Source organism: Amaranthus tricolor, chromosome 11 (genome assembly GCF_026212465.1).
Source record: "Amaranthus tricolor cultivar Red isolate AtriRed21 chromosome 11, ASM2621246v1, whole genome shotgun sequence".
NCBI classification, from domain to species: Eukaryota; Viridiplantae; Streptophyta; class Magnoliopsida; order Caryophyllales; family Amaranthaceae; genus Amaranthus; species Amaranthus tricolor.
This window is the reverse complement of record NC_080057.1, coordinates 27,026,452-27,043,662: the sequence shown is the minus strand read 5'-3', so window position 1 is coordinate 27,043,662 and position 17,211 is coordinate 27,026,452.

The following is a 17,211-nucleotide window of genomic DNA, read 5'->3' as shown; positions in this document are numbered from 1 at the left end:
ATACAATAAATTTATATGGGAGGATACATATTAAGAATTAATAGATTAAATTTTCTATTTATTGACTAAAATTAAAAATTATAGATGTATGATGTTGACTATTGAGTGTGAATAGATGTAGTGTTTATCCATTATTAATTAAAGTTATTATTAGTAGTCCTATTTGGTTATGGTATTCTTTGTTTGTGACACCATCAGAATACAATATTTTAATGCCTGAGTTAACTTATAATTAATAATCTTGCTTTAGATTCATGAATGACACATCTTTAATTTGGGTTCTCTAAATTGAGTAATTTGTGATTAATTAAAGATTTAAAAAAGGGAGTTGACCAACGTGTATTAATTCATTAAATGACAGAGTTAAGAGTGCATCATTATTCATTAGTTAGCTGTCTTGTTTTCTAATTGAAAGCTACTTCTGTTTCTTTAATACTCACTAATATCTTACCTAATTCAACTTTTTCCCTACTCATGTTTTCAAATTTTGCTAATAAGAGGTGGCCTCAATATTTATTCTTTCTTTCCTAGAATTCAATGTTAGACTATATTTTTTACATTGTATTTGTTAGATTCTTTATATATAAAGTTATATATAACTAAAATTATAAATTTTTAATATTACCAAAATATGCAGCGAGATGAATAAAACAAGATCCTACATGACTGTATTTTTTCTCATATAACAACCAACATATGTAAATTATCACAGAATGATGAATAGTACCAAAGCTAGTTTGGGCACAGTTAAAAAAGAACGAATGAAGTCAACTACCTCTCATTTAAAATAGAATGTTTAGCGTCAAGTATGAAGACAGTCTGGTCTGTACTGCATTCACACTTTTAGCCTAAAAAGCTCTCGTGTGAGGAAGCATGTTACCATAAACTAAAACATATATTGGGGCATTAACAATCAACTTAAACTTCTAATTGAATTGGTTCCTTAATATTCAATAACAACACTATTTGTGTAAACTTAACTTGTATTTATGTAGTCAATAACTTCGATTATTGGGTGAAAATCCTGTTAGTATTGATTTAAGGAACATATTAAGCATAACACAAATTGGGTTCGGAAAGCACGCAATTTAGATGAATGTTGTGCCCTTTTTATATGGAGTATGTTGATTTAAGGTTAGTGTTGAAGTAGCTTGGGTTAAGAAGATGGTTAAGAAGATGAATGTTGTGAAATGTTGAACTTTAAGTCGTGTCATCCCAAGATGCAAATCCAACTTGTTGGACAAAATCTGTGTGTTCACACTCAATATTATCTTTCTGGTCTCTGTTTCGTTACAACTTGTGGGCCCCACTGATTTGAGCTAGCCTATAGCCTATAAGATTCAACAAAATTGAATAATCATATGATATGATGTCACAAGAAATGACATCATCAATACTAATTGGATGAATTACTCGTAATTTATACTCTTATGCGAAATAGTTTGTCTTTTTTTTATTTTGTTTATTTTATTAATATTTATATTGTCTTTTTATGATAATTTCTAATTCACCATTACTAATTAAGAATTTTGGTAATGTATATATGAGTGTCAACACTTTATATCTTACGACTTAAAAAGCTATATATATATATATATATATATATATATATATATATATATATATATATATATATATATATATATATATACACACACACACACACATATATATATATTACCCTGATGAGTATTGGAAAATTTGAAAAAAATAAGATGATTTAATAACTTTATTCAAAAAATAAGCTTCGTTCAAACTTTTTTTCCAAAATAAGCGTCATTGGTTCTAAAGCTAGGCTTGATGTATACTCGGTCTTACTAACAGCGAATTAAAACAAATGGTCAAAAAATTAGTCAAGGGTGAAGTCGTTGTTACTGACAGCGACTTAATGGTTGACTGGTCAAACCACAATGTCGCTGTTAGTAACAACGACTTGACCTTTGACCTGGTTTGACTTTTATTGACTTTTTTGTATAATTTAAACTAGCCGTTGTAAAATTGAAAAATAGCCGTTATGAAGTTGAAAATAACCGTTATTATTATGTTTTATAAATAACTTCATCATTTCCCTAATTCATTGTATCCAAACTCCATCATTCTTGTTTTAGTTAATCGATTTTGAAAGTAACATAAAGTATTATGTTAGTATTATTCTCAATTTATAAATGTTAATATTATTTTTGAATGTTTACTTATGTTACTATATCACATGTGTTCCATAGATGTCACAGGAGCATTCTATTGAAGTGCTTTGTGATTGTGGTTATGAAGTTGAGATTAATACAGATTGTAGCGACATCGATCCTGGCCGTGATTTTGTTGCTTGTCCTTTCTACTTGGTTGAAGGATTAGGTTGCACGTACTTTAGATGGATTGCTCCGGAGGGTACCAAATGGCTTGAAAAAGAAAAACAAGAGCTTAAAGATGAGGTATTTAATCTCAAGACAAATAGATGATATGGCACATAGGAAAGAAGAGACTAAAAGGATTATGAGATAGTTTAAGAAGCAATCTTAGTTAGCGGCTGTGGTTTTAATTAACGAATGAACTATGTAATTTGATATGGATTCGTTGAACATGAATGAAATTGTGTTGAATTTTCGAGAGCATTTTCCCTATTTGAGTATGAGTGTCTGTTTGATTTTGATTAAATTCATACTTGATTCTTGGCGGAATGTTTCATCGCCGAAAACTCTGAGTAATTAACATCATTTCACTCATAATAAACATGTGATAATACGATAAACATATATACACATCTACATATATATTACAAAATATACACAACAGCCCACATGTTACAAATATTCAATATATACAAAACGTTACTAATGTTTAATAAATACAAATAGTATACTAATGCTAATCCTCCTCCTGTACCCTCTCTAACTGTGACGGTCTTTCACGCCTCCTATTATAGTAAGAGGCGGTCGCATGATGCTCGGGTAGGAGAGGTGATTGATACTGGGATGATCCAGCACCCCTGCTCGTCTGTAGTGGTGTCAGGTATAGCGACTTCTAGATTGAAGTGCTGAAACTGTGTCCCTAGGAGTATGCCTTGGGCAATCTCCCGTACAGGCTCCTCCTGGCTGGAGCTGTTGACAGCTGCAATGCCCTGTGCCTGCACTCAATTTGTAGTTAATGAAATCTATAATATGTAAGTCCTATGGATAATAATCAACATGGAATAATACTTACAAACTGTGTCATGTCGGTGCTGCGGGAGCGTACTGGGCGGCTGCGATGATACCTCATGGTGTTATTCATCGACGAATGATGGAGAGGAACCACGACATGTAATCCGCCGAAGTAGGTGCACCTATAGCATCGATCGGCGCACCTTGGGCCATCAACTCTAGCCTGTGCTCCCAACGAGCGATATGGCGCAAGTTAATCAATATATAAATGATCAAAATAACACATAAATTGCATTAAAATCAAATGTAGCAAATATAGTGAAACAGAGAAAGTACGAACTTTGTTTAATCAGATGATCGTGATAAGGTTGTATTTGAATCTAGTATTGCTAAAATCATATTGATTTGTGTTTTTCTGGATTAGTTTTAAACTTAATTTGTTCATCTTGAAATAGTCGTAGTTTTTTATTAGGACAAACAACAAAAAAATAATAGGGGAGGACATGTGGATAATCAAGGATTAAGGTGTGGAAATTAGCATTTAACAACAACTAATCCCAAATGTTAATCAGAAAATTGTAATTGTCCTTTCAAGTTTAAAACAGTCACTTCTCAAAAGAAGAACAATTATTTGTTCATCTTTATTGACATAGCTGAGAGCACTAACCTCATGGCGGCTCTGACAAAATTTTGTCCTCCAATCAACCTGAAATCTCTTGGAATATTCCATTCATACTAATTGTTTCATTTAATATCCAAATTCTTAAATATTGTCATCCTTTTCATTTTATCGTCACCTCCTAATAAAATTACGAATTTGCTCCTAAATTTTCAAAAAATTATAATTTTGCCACTGGATTTAAAATTTCCTATATATACCACGATCTCACTTAAAACTTTTCTTATCACACTAAAAAACAAACTTACAAAAGTAAATATTTGGAGCAAAAACTAAGAAGTTCAATCCGCAAACAATTAATCGAGATAATTTATTTTCGAATCTTATTATTTTAAATTTAAAAAAAAAATTGAAGTGAGTCGCACAGATCTGGGCGACCCAGCCTCGATTCAGTCGCAGGAAAACCGCGGCTGAACCCCGGTTCAGTCGCACAAAACGTGCGACCTAGGTTGCACTAAAACGGACACAGACACGGACATGGACACGACACGGGTACGGGAAAACACAAACTTAAAAATGGCGGACACGGGGACACGAAAATGGTAATATAATAAATATATCAAATTAAAGATAATTTTACAATCTTTATTAATTTATTCCGGACAAAACCATTCAAACCCAAAAAAATTCCCAGAAATACCCACATCAAATTTAGAAATCCTAGTTTTGCCAACAATTCATACTAAAATTCCCTTTCTAGAAAAAATTACCTCAAATTTCCCACAAAAATTAAGTGATTCTGATTCTTCCCCAAATCTGTTCTTCTAACATCAAAACTGCAAACCATTTTTTCTGGGAAAATATCAGAAGATTTTGAAGATTATTCAAAATCAGAAAAGGAAAAAAACCCAGAAAAAAAAATTAAAATTGATTTCTTCTCCATTAAAGAAATAAACCCAGATATTACCAACAGATCAAGAAGAAAAAAGAAAGGATTAAGTAAGAGTTTATCTAACCTTGAATTTGAAGAACTTAAAGGATTTATGGATTTGGGTTTTGTTTTTTCTGAAGAAGATAGAGATTCAAGGTTGGTTTCAATCATTCCTGAGTTGCAAAAATTAGGAAAAAATGATGATAAAATTGAAAATAATGATAATAAATGTGGTAATAATTCATCAATATCAAGACCATATCTATCAGAAACATGGGAAGTAACGGAGAAGAAAACAAAGGAAAATAGTTTATTTAAAAAAAACGTGTCATTGACTGCTTGCAGTGTCCCTTGCCGTGTCCCTTCCGTGTCCTTGCCGTGTTCGCGTGTCCGGAAAAATATTAAAATATTGGACACTTCATTTGGCGTGTCGGACACGGATTTTCGCGTGTCCGTGTCCGACATGGGACACGCCAGTTTAGGGACGTGTCTGTGTATTCCAGTGTGCGACTGAATCGGGGTCCAGTCGCGGTTTTTCCTGCGACTGAACCGGGGCTGGGTCGCCCAGATCTGTGCGATTCAATTTTTTTCCCTTTTTTTATGAATAATTATTATTATTTTTAATTATATTATTATTGTTATTATTATTATTATTATTATTATTATTATTACTGTTATTATTATTATTATTTTTATTATTATTGTTATTATTATTGTGATTGTTATTATTTTTATTATTAAATTTTTATTTTTGTTTTATTTATTATTAATTTATTATTTTAAATATGTTTGTTATCATAATTATTATTATTATTAATAAATTTTTTATATTCTTTTGAATATTATTTTTATTATTATTGTTGGTGATGTTGTTGTTGTTATTGTTAATGTTAGTAAATTTTCCTTTAATTTTATTTTTAATTATTGTTTTTGTTATTAGTGTTATGATTATTATTATTATTATTATTTGTGTTATTATTGTTATGATTATTATTAATGCTATTATTTTTGTTAATATTGTTATTATTATTATGATTATTGTGAATTTAGAAAACTAATTACAATAATATTATTAATAATCGTAATAATAAATATGTTGTAACGTTATATTTGTTGGTAATGATTAGTTCAATTTTGTTGTTGCTAATTAATTATTGTTTTTTGCATGTGGTTAATTTAACGTAACGTTTAGTTATGTTCTTTTATTATTAATATTTACTTAAATTATCAAAAATTGTAGTAAATAGCTGGTAATCAAGGAAAAGGAAAGGGTTTTTTAGACACTTGTTGACAGATAATAGTTCTAGGCCTACCTTACTCAGAGGGGACCCGCATGAGAGGGGGATAACGGGTTCTGCTAGGTGGGCTAGGCAGGAAGAGGCTGTCAGATACAATTTTGCCCAAAGGTCGAGTGCGCTGGACTTAGTACGAACCCCTCTTGATGACCAGGCTAGCAGCATCCAGAGTAGTTGGAGGGTTTCTAGTGATGATGATAATGATCCTGATGATGTTGAATACCAAGCTCCTGATTTTCGCCTATTGGACTGGACTATTATCCGGGGGCTCGACGAGAGATTCGTACGTGGCGGCCCTAGTTTTTCAGCCGCATCTGAGCGCGCAGGACGTAGTCTCGCAAGTGGAATCCATGTTCCAGCCAAATACCGAACGACCATTTTGTTCCTAACCGACCACGTATTCACGATCGCTTGCCGTCTCTCTTCAAATTCGCCGATTGTAGAACTTTCAACCAAGGGGTTCCATCTACCTTACCTGAATATTTGCCCTTGTTGATTTTTTTCCCCCCACACAACTTGTCCACCATGTTCTCAACGTTGTTTGCAATATGCCAAATGCATAACAAATGCCGCACATCTACATTAAACACAACATTGAACGTAATTAAGACATATTCAATAGATAGAACGATAATAATTAATCAACAAAATCTTTTTACCTGGGAAGACGTCACGAATAGCTGCAGATAAACCTTCGTCTCGATTGGTTACAATGACGCTAGGAGTCTGAGCTGTGCCGAAAATATCTCTCAATCTCTGCAACACCCAAGAATACAACATAGTTGCCTCATCTCGCATTAAACAGAACGCAACCAAGAAGTTGTGATTCGTTGGCGTCATTCCGATCACTTCACACAGTGGCCACTTTTGTTTGTTTGTTTTGTACGTTGTATCTATCAGCACAACATACGACCACGTACGTATCATTTGGATAGAGGTAGGATTTGCAACTAATAATCTGCTCAATTCCCCTTCGCTATCCAAGTCTGTCCAGACCACGTAATTAATTTCTGTGGCCATATAAAGACAGTGTTGAAGGGGAGTCCTACCCTCCATCTCTTCTCTCCTTATTGATTGCCTAATATTATATATCTGATTCATACTTGTAAAAAAACCAGGAAAATTTTCTCTAATAGAATTCATAATAAAGGCCGGTTGCATTCCGGTTGCACTAAGTTGTCGTATGTGCTCCCGAATATCTACATTGATTCTATTCGCCCTTACATGACCATCTCTGTAAACTAAGAATGGGTGGTTATGTCTTACTTTTTCACCAGGACACACTCTTACCGTCCAAGGTCTTTCTTCTGGTTTACGACTACTTGCTACAATCAAAAATTTACACCCGCAACTTCTACTTTTAGAACCAGGTCGGGCAGTATTATCTAGATTATGTAAATCACCCCTAATATTACCAAAGCGGTGACATCTTAAATACACACTAACTCTAGAACGTCCTTCTTTTTTTTATAAGAAGCACGTGTAAATTGAAAACCAATTGTTATTGCTATCGCATCGGCCCAACTATGTAATTCATCTAAGGAAATAAATTCCCTATCCGTAACAAAGCTACCGGAGTAATCTAAATTGTCTCCGAAATTTTCAAACTCCTGCAAATTTGAAATAAAAATAATGTAGTATAAATTAATTACATTAATAATGAAAATATAAATAAAAATAATAACAAAAATTAATAAAAATACTAATACTAAAAAAAATTAATAATAATAATAATAATAATAGTAATAATAATAATAATAAAAATAATAATAATAATAATAATAATAATAATAATAATAGTAACAGTAATAATAATAATAATAATAATAATAATAATAATAATAATAATAATAATAGTAACAGTAATAATAATAATAATAATAATAATAATAATAATAATAATAATAATAATAATAATAATAATAAAAATAATAATAATAATAATAATAGTAACAGTAATAATAATAATAATAATAATAATAATAATAATAATAATAATAATAATAATAATAATAATAATAATAATAATAAAAATAAAAATAATAATAATAATAATAATAATAATAATAATAATAATAATAATAATAATAATAATAATAATAATAATAATAATAATAAGAAGAAGAAGAAGAAGAAGAAGAAGAAGAAGAATAAGAACAATAAGAATAATAAAAAAATACAAATAATAAAATTAATAATAATAATAATAACAAATAAAAAAATAATAATGTAAATAACAATAAAAAATTTAAAATATATATATATATATATATATATATATATATAATCCCACTAAACTAGGCGACTGAACCATGGTTCAGTCGCACAAAACTGGGCGACTGGACCATGGTTCAGTTGCACAAAACTGTGCGACTGAACTATTTTCAGTCGCCCATTTTTGTGCGACTGAACCATGGTCCAGTCGCCCAATTTTGTGCGACTGAATCATGGTTCAGTCCATCAGTTTTGTGCGACTTTTTTTTTTATAAAAAATTACACTGATTCAAATCGAAAAATTTACATACCGGATCCGATTCATAGTCGCTTTCGTTAGCCACAGTTAATCGATTACAAGTAACAGCTTGTTTAAAACCGATGAACGTTTTTAGAGAGTTTTTAGAGAGATAGTACCGTGTTTGAATTCGTAAATCATACAAGAACACGTCTGAAAATTCAATATATATAGAGTTGCGATAAAAATTTTCGGGATTAAAGTGTTAATAGTGTTATTAAGGGGATGTTTGGTTTGGGAAATTTAAGATTAGGAAACGGTAATAAATAACCATTTCCGTTACTTGATGTTTGATTTGCATTATCGGTAACCATTACTGTTACCAAGAGGTAACCAATTCTCTTAATTTATTTCCACTCATGATACACCGGTAACAAAATTCATCAATACCTTGAATCAAAAATAAAAAAACAGATTTCTTTCCTGCAATCATCATCTCAACTTTTCTGTGTATAAGGCTTTACTTTTATATCAGTTTGGCTTGCCCATCTTCAACAATCAACACCTCTATTTCAACTTTCTCTCTCCTCTGATATAAAAGAATACTTTGCTCAAGCTTTGATTTTAATGTATGGTAAGTTTTGGCTTTTCAATTACATCTCATTTCATAATGTATATAAAAAAAAGAGAATCTAATCAAATTTTTTAATAAAAGTCCTTCAATCGATCCACTTAACTGTATATTTTTTTCAGCAATTGAAATAGAAAAAAAAATTTTGAGGCAATTATTTATAATATTAGAGAAATAATGAGGGTGTATGTTAGATAAAAGTGGGAACAATGTTGTTGCTAATGAGAGAATGGGTAAAAGAAGCATTTCTATTATGTACTCAATTTGTAATTGATTCCATTACCTATCTAAACCAAATATGTTTTCAAGCTAACGATTGTTGTTTCCCTTACCTTATCTTTTCATATTCCATTCCCTTTCTATTCTACTCTTTGTACCAAACATCCCCTAAGTGTGATTTAGATTTGTTAATTAAGTTTTAAGTCCAATGGCAATTTTGTAATTTTTTAAACTTCAGGGGCAAATTCATAATTTCGGGAGGGTGGCGATAAAATGAAAAGGGTTGGCGATGTTTAATAACTCCCTTTTATATTTACTATTTTTTTTCATGTTTATCAATATAGTAATTTAATACTTAATAGTGATAATTATGTATAATTAAAAATTATAAAACTTAGATATTAATAAATCTTATGTTGAGATGAAGCAACCAAGATCTCATTTAAGATCTCAATTTTCGGAGACCATTTTTAATAATCTATAGCAATGTAAATCAATTCAAAAAAACGTTTAAAATTAAACCAATTTATTTTGGGTATATAAGAAATAAGTTAATGTACATCTGTCAAGGAATCAATTCAACCAAAAGCTTAAACTGATGGTTAAGGCCCCAACTCAACTCAACCCTTTGAGCTAGAAGTGTGGATGCGCATATGCGCTGAATATTCCACCTTAAACGAGGGGTGATTGAGATTCGAACCCATGACCTCTTGCACTAGTGGAAAAAACATCATTTGCTGCGGTTTTTTTGTCTTTATTTGCTGCGATTTTGGCCCCGAGCAATTGTGATAGCAGCAAATGTCGTACTTTAATTGTTGCAGTTAAAAACCGCAGCAAATATGGGCCTTATTTGCTGCGGTCATGGGCATAAACCGCAGCAAATAAAGAGTGTTATTTGCTGCGGTCATGGTTGAAAACCGCAGCAAATAACACTCTTTATTTGCTGCGGTCATGTTCAAAACCGCAACAACTACCTCATTTTTTTTTTTTTTTTTTTCTTTTTCTGTTTTATCTTTATAATAATGCAATAATAATACAATGTAATAACAGTGATTAATCCAATGATAATCACATTAATCAACATTATAATAATGCAATAGTAATAATAAACTCTCTCTCGTATATATAATATAATATTACGTACATATATATATATATATATATATATATATATATATATATATATATATATATATATATATATATATATATATACATTAAAGTATAAAAAATAATATACTATAATTACAATTTATCAAGGACAAATATTAGCAAGATGCACGGCAATCTTGTCTTTTAATTCGCGCATCTCTTCACTTCTCAAAGGGCGTGTTTCCCTAGGAATGTCGTTTAAAACCTATATATAATATTAAAATAAAAGATATTAACATTAGATTATATACTATACCAATAATGTATTTAATAATTAAGAACGTAACAAATACTTACGGCATCTATATTTTCGACTCCAAAGTCCTTCACGGAATTTATAATATCGTCCATAAACTTCAGCGCGTAGTAGCCGCAGTCAACGGAAGAAGAAGGTTGTTGAAAGCACTAAGAGAAAATAGATGTTAGTGTCAAAAACGGTTAAAAACGCATAAAATCGCAACTTAACACGTAAATTCTAGAATATGACTATGATTTTAAATTCTAACAACTTCTACACAATAATATATACCAAATAGTGTTGTGTGCCAAGTTTCGTGCAAAACAAACAAAGTTTGAGCTACTTTACGCGCAAAAATGACAAAAACGCTTAAAAACCCTTAAAATCGCAACTTAAAACCTAATTTCTAGCATATGACTATTATTTTCAATTATAACCATTTCAACACAATAATATATGCCAAATAGTGTTGTGTGCCAAATTTCGTGCATAACAAACCATGTTTGACCTACTTTACGCGCGAAATTGACAAAAACGCTTAAAAATCCTTAAAATCGCAACTTAACTTCTAATTTCTAGCATATGACTATTATTTTAAATTCTAACCATTTCAACACAATAATATATGCCAAATAGTGTTGTGTGCCAAGTTTCGTGCATAACAAACCATGTTTGACCTACTTTACGCGCGAAATTGACACAGCAGCAAACTAGTGACCAGACCACCTTGCACGACACGTGGAGACCAAACCTATGCATCCAGAACCTAGGCTAAAGTAGAAATGGAATCTTGGTACTTGGATCTAGCTATCAAGGTCCTAAAACCATTCTAACAATCATCGTGGACTCCTAGAAGCTGAGCTGAAGGAGGGCTGCTTGACAGTTTGCTAGATCAGAATTTTGTTTAAGTGTTTGTGGTTGTTTCGTGTTCTTTTCATGATCATTTGTAGTTTTTGACTGTGTCATTAATCAAAGCTTACGCACAACATTAATCCTTGCATAACCAAGGCCTTAATCAGCCCCGATTTCGCATCAAAACCAAGTTTGAGTACTTTACGCGAGAAATTGACAAAAACGTTTAAAAACCCTTAAAATCGCAACTTAACTTCTAATTTCTAGCATATGACTATTATTTTCAATTCTAACCATTTCAACACAATAATATATGCCAAATAGTGTTGTGTTCCAAGTTTCGTGCATAACAAACCATGTTTGACCTACTTTACGCGCAAAATTGACAAAAACGCTTAAAAACACTTAAAATCGCAACTTAACTTCTAATTTCTAGCATATGACTATTATTTTCAATTCTAACCATAATTGGTCACTTTAGAATTGCTACAAATTATTTGAAGGTACTTAAACTCTTTGATTATAATAATCTTTCTAAAAATTTTTAAAAAAATAAAATTTAAAGTTATGATTGACTTTAATATACATCAAATTATATAACCTAATAGTGATCTTATTTGAAAATTTATGATACTAGCTACAAACTAGACGTAGAGTACAAACAAGCATAAATCCGGTCTAGTGGCTTATCAATGAACTCCAACAACAACATAAACGAATCATACAATATTAAACGAACAAGAAACTTAAAAATTAAAAATACTTTCTGAACAAAAAATTATTTACTCCACAAATAATAATATACTAGTATTATTTATCAACTAGGAGTATAATTATTTTGTATTAACTATATATTAGAAATAACATGAAAAATAAGAAATGCAATATTAATATTTTCATATTAAAATTTCACCTATTTCCCTAACCCTCAAGCAAATAAATACAATCATTAAAATACTAGCTTAGATACTCACTTCAATTCAAAACAATTATTTCATTTATGTAAAATCTATAAGTTGAAACATAGTAAAGTAAAATTTTATTTAATTCGTTAAAATTTAAATTTTATTAATATTAATTTTTAATAATTTTTAAAACATACACAACTAAAAATATTTAAAATCGAAATAATTAAATCATATAACAAGAACAGAAGCAAATTTAAGCATTTAGACAACAACAAGAATAAGAACAGAAGCAAGGATTTACAACAATAAGAACAACAAGATTATATTCAATTTTTTACAACAAGAATAAGCAACAAGAACAACAACGTAACAAGATTTTTTACAAGAACAGCAACAACAAGAAGATGAACAGAAACATAATTATATTCCATGAACAGCAACAAGAACAGCAACAAAATTCGAAGTTGGTTCAAAATAAAAATAAGGTAATTAATTTAGGTTTTTTTTAAATATTTATCACACGTACAGTAGATGAACAGAAGCAACAAGAACAGCAACAAAACAGAAGCAACAAGTAGGTTTATGAAAATTCGAAGTTTGATGATGAACAAGAACAGAAGCAAGGATTTACCTTCAAAACACAAGTTTGATGATGTACAGTAGATGAAAAGAAGCAACAAGAACAGCAACAAGTTTGTGAAGATGAATAGCAACAAGTTTGTGAAGATGAACAGCGACAAGTTTGTAAAGATGAACAGCAACGAACACAAATGAAGATGAATAACAGCAAATGAATAAAACAGCGTTTGTGAATGAAGATGAACACAAGATGAAGCAAATTAATCTTATACGTTTGTGAAGATGTAGAATAGAGAACGAAAAGCAAATGAAGATGAAGCGTTTTTTCAATGAACAACTGTACTGTATAACGTATTTGAGAAGATATGCGAAATAAAAAGAAACTGGCGGGTTTTTGTCCAACGGTTATTTGCTGCGGTTCACAACAAAACCGGAGCAAATAATTTAATTTTGAAGGGTTATTTGCTGCGGTTGTGGAAGAACCGGAGCAATTAAGCTAATTTTGAAGGGTTATTTGCTGCGGTTGTGACAAAACCGCAGCAATTAATGCATGATGCTAGGGTATTTGCTGCGGTCATAAGGTTAACCGCAGCAATTAGAGTAATTTTTTTTTAATACGTTTTCCTATTTTTTGCTGCTAATACACAAAAACCGCAGCAAATAATGAGCAGCAAATACATTTTTTTTTACTAGTGTTGTCACGTTGGCTTCTGATACCATGTCAAAAAACCAATTCAACTAAAAGTTTAAGTTAATGCTTGAGGTGGTTCCTTGACAGATCTTATTGTTTTAGTGAAAATTAACTTTCTTTTATGTTTTGAATTGAAAAATAAAGAAAAATAAAAAAAATTAACGGTTTTAGATGATTTTTGACAGAAAAAATTTAAAAAGATTACAGTTGTAAAATGCTCAATAGCACGAGGGTACCATTGATAATAAAAAAACTAGGGATACCATAGATAAAATGTGAAAATTCAGGGATACAATTGATAATTTTTTTATTTTTTTTTTTCAGTTGTTTATAAAATCTTTTTAACTTATCCTTTGAGTCTAGATGTCATCTCCTCATTTGTTTGGAAATTGAATACCAAATCTAGTCATATTAATTTCAATACCCAAATTCTCATTTAAAACGGTTTCAAATTAAAATAAATAGTCTAATTAAAATATTACTTTTATAATTAAAATACTTATTTTTAGCTGTTCTTATTTTTTATATGAACTTATGTTATTATAAGACAATTTCATGCAAGAATTTTGGTCATTTCAATAAAGAAATCTAAAATAAATAAATCCCAAAACATATTATGAGTAATTTTTAGTGGTTATAGTTGTAAATTATAAGACCATTTAATGAACGAAAAACTGTACGTTGGATTATGGTGGAATCGGATAAGGACATTGGCCGATCGTGGATCTGAGAACACTTTATAATTTCAACAAAATATTCCAGAAGGGAAAAACGCAACAATGACGATTTCGGATGACGTTATGCCTAATCGTCATTCATAGGCCCACCTCTTAAATTCAACCACTCTCCGCAGTTCGGCGCGTTAATCTCACTCTCGAAAATGATTATTATATCACTACCTTTCTATTATTTCTATTTAAATTATTAAATCAACAGGCTTTGTCATACATGGAAGGAACAACTAAAGCAGTGTTTATCCTCTTCCTCTACCCTTTTTACCTTCTATTCATACATTAAATCAACACTTAATTCCTTTTCTAACTAACGAAATTAAAAACATAAAACAAAAAAAAAAAAAAATTTAACTAATAAACTAGAACATAATTTATGTGTAGAGGATTTACTTATGAATGTTCTTTTTAATTTCTTCTCCTTTTAAAGAAGAACGATAATGTTGATCTATAGATTTCTCCACCACCTCTGTTTGTGAGATACATAGCCTCTAGATGGATGACAGATAAAGGAGATGGATTGTGAAATAGGAGAGAGATCACTGATAGGAGAAATGACCCCTTTAACATCTTTAAAAATAGGGGTGACGTAAGGTGAGACTTTTAAAGGTAAACTTCTTCAACAATCACCTTATAAGAGTAAAATGAAAAAATCACATAAAAATAATCATCTTTAACATATTTTTTAAAAAAATATCAAAATGCATTTTTGATTTATATAAGTAATTAGGAGTATTAAAAATTATCTTCTTATAATATACCTTTTATATCTATTAAGTTGTTTCATTCTCATTTTAGTATGTATTAAGGCTTTAACATGATAAAAATTATTGAGAAGATGATGAAGTGTAATGAGCTATGAGTAAAGATGAATATGACACAATTAGAAAAAACTAATAGATTAAAGGAAAAAAGAAAATGATACAAATATATTGTATTCAAAAAATAGAAAAAAAATAAAGTAAAATGAGAGTCACACTAGACACAAGAGGGAAGCCAAATCAAATTTGAGTACCAAACTTCCAATAATAATACCACTTCTAAGTTCTAAATTATAATCCTTTTTAGATTGTGACAGTGAGAATATCATCTTACAAATTGTAAATAAGACCCTTTGGCTTATCCTCCTTCCTCCTTCCTCTTTCCTCTTTCCTCTTTCCTCTTTCCATCCACATTCTTGATCACCAAGTCATGAACAGTGCTAAGATATTCCCACATGCGTACGTTTGCCGGCATTTTTATTTTCGTCTGTTTCTTTTTTCTTTAAAATATTTTTATTTTGGATGTATAGAGAATGTTTCACAAATACTTCCTCCTATTTATTTGAGTTGTCCCATTTAATTCTTTTGACATTGTTCATCGATCACTCTTAATTTGTTTATTCTTAATCTAGACGTCAAAATATAGTTATGTGGAATCTTGTTTGATTCGTCTAAATGTAAATTTTATTAATATTAAATTTTTATAATTTTTAATTATGCACAATTAGAAATATTTAGAATTGAATTAGTGCATTGCATAGTGTGCCAAAACTAAATGTGACAACTCAAATGAATTGAGGGAGTAGCATATAGTTGATAGCTGATTATAAAAGCTGATTTGACCAGCTGATTATTGGCTAATTTCACTAACTAATTTTAAACCAATTACCATATAAGCAACTTGTTCAAAAATAATTTGTTCAAAAACAACTTATTCATAACAATAAATTAGTTGTTTCAAACAACTAACTACCAAACAACTAACTACCAAACACTAGCATTGGATGGTTTGACCATACAATCCTTTATTTGTATCAAAATAAATTAAAATTGTCTGATAAGTTATTATATCAAACACCCTCATAATATCTCAACCAAATTTTCAAATTCTTAAACGCAGATTTTAAAATCATAAATAAATTAGATATATTTTAGATAATTTTTTTTTTCTCACATTTTTTTATAGGAAAAATTACCCTGAATAATACGAACTTTCACTGATTTTTCTACAATAATACGAACTTTCAATCAACCATGAATAATACGAACTTTGATACATATTTCCCGCTGGCATACCATTTTACCTGTTACCGGTAAATTTACTCATTCCTTTAAAAATTTTTTTTTTTGGCTGATAAAACTAAGTAAAGAAAAATTTTTTGCTGGGTCAGGATGCACTCCGCGTGATGCGGAGATCTACGCGAGCCGCGGATTAGGGTCTGTCTGCCTTTAAAATTTTTCTTCACTTTTTTTTTTAATTTTTTAATACTTATTTGCTACGGTCATTCAATAACTGCAGCAAATAATGCTTATATTTTTTTTTTTTTTTTAGTTTAATATGCATTTATTTACCGCGGGCCATAGCATAATCGCAACAATTAATTGTGCTACTGAGTATTTGCTGCGGTCACATCTTAAAACCGCAGCAATTAATTGTTTTTTTTTCTAATTCTTTTTCCTATTTATTGCTGCGTATATACAAAAACCGCAGCAAATGATACGCAACAAATACGTTTTTTTACTAGTGTATCTGAGTCCTCTCTATCTTCTTTTTTGCTTGTGTTCTTTGGGCTATGGTGGTGGCTAGCCACAAAACTGACATATTTTTCGTTAGGCTGGCCAATGCGTGATGATGGAGAATTTTTTAACTCAACCCGTGAAGCTGTTAAGATGACCTTTAAATCTTGTTGGATATCTGCATTTCAATAAAATATGGACCACAAAGGTTTCAAATAATATCATGCTTAATAATTTCCCAATTTTTTTTTTAAAAAGAATTAAAGCCATTGATTCCT